Raw genomic sequence first — 5,655 nt, forward strand, 5'->3', positions numbered from 1 at the left:
GTTCTTCAAAGTGTGTTGTTCTCAACTTGCACCATTTGTTCAGTAATTTACTTTTACCGTACTTAAACTTTGCTGATTCCAGCTGCAGTGTCTCATGCTGATCTGTCACATAGGTTTGCCTACATTATGGGTACAGGACTATTGTCCCTGATTTTTTTGTACATATCAATATCCATTTATTGATGTAGTAAACATTTATTAAGCCCCTTTTATGTTGGGTACTAAAAAAAAAGAAAAAGTTTATAAAAGATAAGTCCTTTTCCTTATGGAACTTTGTGGTGTAGTAGAAGGGTCACACAAACACTTAGTTTAGTATATGATCATTGTGGTATAATAAACAGGGTGCTCTGCTTAGGGTCAAAAAGACCTGGTCTGAATCCAAGTTTCAACACTAGCTGTATAACCATGGAAAAGTCTCTTGGCCTTATAACCTCAGTTTCTCCATCTGCAAAATGGGGATAATACTTTGTTTCTGACAGAGCAGATCATTGGGTCATATCACATAATATGAAATTTAATAGCCATGTTACACCTAGGAGTAAAAAAAATATTAAGCTACTCAGGTATTTTTTGCGGGGAGTGGTATGGTTAGGGTAAGGTAGAGTATAGCTATGTACCAGTCCATGAGAGATCTTAGGATTTTAATGGATTGTAAGCTGATGTGGCAGCCAGAAAGGCTAGTTTTAAACTGCAATGAGATTGGCATTACCTCCAGAAACAGGAAGGTAACATTCCACTGTTTTGGTCAGACCTTGTATGAAAGGTGTTTTTTAGGTCTGGGCACTTAGGAAGGACACTGATACAAGAGTGTCCAGAGAACGTTAAAAAGACTGGAGATATTTTTAACACCACAACAGGGTTAATTATTAGATTTCATACACCAAATAGAGAAATGCAGCACTTGAATACAGCTTAAATGCAGAATGGTGACTTTTCTGGTTCCTCTTTGTAGTAAAATGAAGACTGTAAACAAGTAGAAATAAGTTGGTAGTTAACTCCACAATTTTGTCTAGAAATATGTATTCATTTTTCCTCAGCTACTTAGTACATGCAGAAAAGGAGTTAAAAGTTTTGCTCACTTGTTCCCCTCATTGAAACATGCTACCTTCTACTTTAAGAGGGTTAATATATAGAAAATAAGGAGATGCCTTATCTTGAAGATTTGAGTATTTGGGTAGGGTGGAGTATGCTAAAAACGTCCTCTAGCATTTGAAGGGATGTCACCTGTAAGAGAAATTATATAAGCCTTGCCTGGACCCAAAATGTGGAACCAGAAGCAAGGTGTGAAAGCTACGGTGGCAGTTATAGGCTTGAAAGCAAGGAAAAATTCCCTAATCATCAGAGTGGTTTGTTTTTTTTTTAAATTTAGAATATTTTCCCCTCAATTACACATAGAAACAATTTATATCATTTGCTTTTTAAAATTTGTAGTTCCAAATTCTTCCCCTCCCCCAAGAGAATAAGCAATTTGATGTAGGTTATACATGTGAAGTCATACAAAACATTTCTATATTATCCATGTTGCAAAAGAAAACAAAAAAACCCAAAACCCAATAAAGTAGAAGTATGGCACAATCCGCATCCAGATGCCATCGGTTCTTTCTCTGGAGTTGGATAGCATTTTTCATGGTAAGTCCTTCAGAATTGTTTTGGATTATTGAAAGGTTGAAAATAGAGAAGTCATTCAGTTGATCATTGTATGATATTGCTGTTACTGGGTATAGTGTTGTGGTTCTGTTCACTTTGTATCAGTTTGGATAAGATGGCCTACTCACTTTCTTATACCATAACAGTATCCCATTACAATCATATACAACTTGTTCAGCCATTTCTGAATTGATAGACCTCCCATCAACTTTCAATTCTTAGGTTCCACATAAAGAGCTGCTGTAAATACTTTTGTACATGTGGGTCCTTTTCTCTTTTTATGCTCTCTTTGGGATACAGACCTAGTAGTGTTATTGCTGGATCAAAGGGTAAGCAGAGTTTGATAGCCCTTCCAAATAGCTGGATAGTTGGAACAGTTCACAACACCAACAACAGTGCATTAGTGCCCCAATTTTCCCATATCCCCTCCAACATTTATCATTTTGCTTCCTGTCATATTATCCTGTCTGATAGGTGGTATCTCTTTTTTTAAAAATTTGCTTTAATTAATAGTGATTTAGAATATTTTTTCATATGACTATAGTTTTGATTTTTATCAAAAAAACTGCCTGTAGACATATCCTTTGACCATTTGTCATAAATAGTATTCTATTAAATTTGACTCAGTTCTCTATATATTTGAGAAATGAGACCTTTATTAGAGAAACTTACTATAAAAAATTTTCCCCAGCTTTCTGTTTTTCTTTACAATTTTGGCGGCATTGGATTTGTTTGTGCAAAACCTTTTTAATTTGATGTAATCAAAATTATCTATTTTACATCCTATAACGTACCCTATCTCTTGTCTGATCATAAATTCTTCCCTTATCTATAAATCTGACAGGCAAAATATTCCATGCTCCCCTAATTTGCTTCTGATATTATCCTTTATGTTTAAATCAGGTTTCCATTTTGATCTTATGTCAGTACACAGTGAGATACCTAGTTTCTGCCAAACTGCTTTCCAGTTATCCCAGCAATTTTTGTCAAATAATGATTTCTTGTCCCATAATCTTGAGACATAATTTTTACATTTGTCAGACACTGTTACTATGGCATTTACTACTGTGTGTTGTGTAGTTAATCTATTCTACTGACACCACTCTATTTCTTAGCCAATACCAGATTGTTCTGATGATTACTGCTTTATAATACAATTTGAAATCCCATCGGTTATCTTTAGGACGTAGTGAGTTCGTCTGAGATCTTCTAGCAAAGGCTGGATGTCCATTATGTTGTACAGGGGATTCTTTTTAAGGTATGAGTTGAACTAGATAGCCATTCTAGTTCTGAAATTCTGGGGGTCTGTGCTGCCTGATATCCAAGAAGAAAAGGTACTATTGATGGGGATCAAGGAAACTTTATGGGAGGTATCTGGGTACTCAAGGTAGGGAACATGAACAAAGACATGAACTGGGAATGCTAGAGTTAGAGGTCAGGCTTGGCTGGAGCTGAAAAGATGGAGTAGCATCAGATTGTAGAAGGCCTTCAAAGTCAACATGAGCCTGAACCTTACTTAGAAAACCATAGGGAGCCACTGTAGAGGAAAGATATGACCAACCCTACATATATGATAACTGTATCTGGATATATTGGAGGAAAGAGAAAATGGGCAGGAAAACTTGTTAGGAGATTTAAAATATTCCAGGTGGGTGGTAATGAAATTGTACTAGGTGATGATAGTGAGAATAGAGGAGAAGGGATAGATGCATAAGTGGATCAATGGGACTAATTGGATTTGAGGTGTAGGAAAGAAAAAAGACCCTCAAATTTCTAAGGTGGGAGAACTTTGTGGGTTTTTTTGTTTGTGTTTGTCCTTCGTTGCCAAAGAAGACCATGCCATCAAAGAAATGATAACATGACTTGGATGTGACTGTTTTGAGTGAGGAAGGGTTGTGCAGATCACCAACCTCACTTCTCCTCCAGAGGCATCTGAATTCAGTAACCAGATATTATTCATCAGCATGACTGAAGATGACCCAGGATGCACTGGGAGACCTTGAGCCCTGTAGGCCAAGATCTTTGCAGGTACTCACTTAGGGTGAGGAAATGCCCATTCATTGAACAGGCCTGTTTAGGAAGTAGCCAGGGCATGGCCCCTTTAATGAGGCCAAGAAAAAGAAACGCATCAGTCTGGGAAGGAAACTGCAAGAGTTACTGTTGATAATCACTCTAAAGCCAGGAGGGTCCAGAAGAGCCCAAGGAGAATGAATAGATAATGGTATCACTTAATTTGAAAGGAGCAGATTAGGGGGAATAATGGTAAGCTTATTGTGCAAGTTTTGTTTCAAGTGCAGTGTGACAATCAGAATCTCCATCTGTGCATAAGGATGAGGCATGTTGATCTGGGAATCATTTGCATAAAGATGGGCAGTTGGAAACCGTGGGAATTTATGGAATTCCCTAGGGAGACTATACAGGGTAGCTTAAAAGTCTGAGAGACCCAGTATCTGAAATAAAGGAAGTAAAGAGTATTCAGAAGGGAGTATTCAGGATCAAGTCATTCTGCAAAGCAGTCAAGAATTGAAACATTTGTGACCTTTGAAAGAGCATTTTCTGCAGAACTGTTAAAGACAAAGCAAATTGCAAGAGGCTGAGATTCTTTTTGAGAGCCATATTCCTCCCTACCCCCACCCCCAAGTATAGCAGTTAGAAGAGGGGTTTATATTAAATGAAGTAGAAAAATTAAGGAAAGGCTTTTTTAAAAAAGGTTCAAGACACCTGAACATTTTTTTTTTTTGTGGAAAGAGCAGTAGAAGTTAGTGGAGATAAATAATGAAGAAATCAATTTTACACAGCCTCCTCTTTAGGTACACTGTAAAGAAAAAAACTTCATAACTAGCATTGTCCCAGAATGGAATGAGCTTTCCTAAATAAGTGTTTTCCTTCACAGGAGATCTTCAAATAAGGCATGAATGTGATGATTCTGAAATGATGTAGTAGGGAAATTCCTGTTGACAAGCAAGTTGACCTAAATGACCTGAGTTCTTTTGCAACTCTGTGCTTTTATAATACTTCTTTTCATGGGTTAGCATTACTATTAGGTAAATTAGGCAGGAAATCAATCTAGCACATCTGAATTTCGGCAGGAAATTTTCAGTTTCTCATAATTTTCTTGTCGGTGAATTGGAAAAAAATAGTTCCTTGTCATTTTCAGTTGTGTCCAAACTCGGTGTGGCTCCATTTGGTGTTTTCTTGGTAAAGATATTGGAGCGGTTTGCCATTTCCTTCAGCAGTTCATTTTACTGATGAGGAAACTGAGGCCCACAGGGTTCCGCAGCTTGCCCTGGTCGCAAGGCTAGCAGTAGCAGAGAGGCCCGCTTTGAACACAGAAGCATGGTCCGGCTAACTCTAGGCCAGGCACTCGGCCCACTGCGCCATCTAGCGGCCTGGATGTTGTAGCTGCTCAATAAAAACCTCTACAGATTGATTAAGGTCATTCTGCAGGCCACATAATGCTGCAGCTGGTCGAGGTTCCGGAGACCCTGTAGTTCGGCCCCCTAATTTTTCACACAAGAAAACTGACCCGCCCTGGACGCAGTAATTTGGGGAGGCAGAATCTTCTGCCGCTTGTGAGAGGCGCTATGGGGCTCCCAACTTTCGCCTCCTCCTCCGAATGAGGAAGCGAGAATTTTCCCCCAGATTCCGTCAGTTTTTCAACCCCACAATCGTCGTCCAGAGTTTGGGGCGAACAAAACTCATCGGCAAGGGCCCCTGCCCCAGAGGATCTTAAGACTTCATTAAAAAGCACCTCAACCAGGCATTCCTCAGCAGCAGTTCTTCATTCGCTGACGTAAAAGTGTGCGGGGTGGAGGTAAACAAAGGGGGTGGGAATTAAATTCTATCGTTAGCAGTAATTGTGCACTGAACACTTAGAAAGCCGAAGCTGAGGAAAAGATTCCCTTCCTGCAACAACCTCGCGGCGCTCAGCTTGCTGGGATAGGCCGCCTCCATCATCTTCCAGGTCCGTTTCCTGTCACGTGATTGACGTACGTTCGCCACACCCAC

This window comes from Notamacropus eugenii, chromosome 5 (assembly GCF_028372415.1).
Source record: "Notamacropus eugenii isolate mMacEug1 chromosome 5, mMacEug1.pri_v2, whole genome shotgun sequence".
Classification (NCBI taxonomy): domain Eukaryota; kingdom Metazoa; phylum Chordata; class Mammalia; order Diprotodontia; family Macropodidae; genus Notamacropus; species Notamacropus eugenii.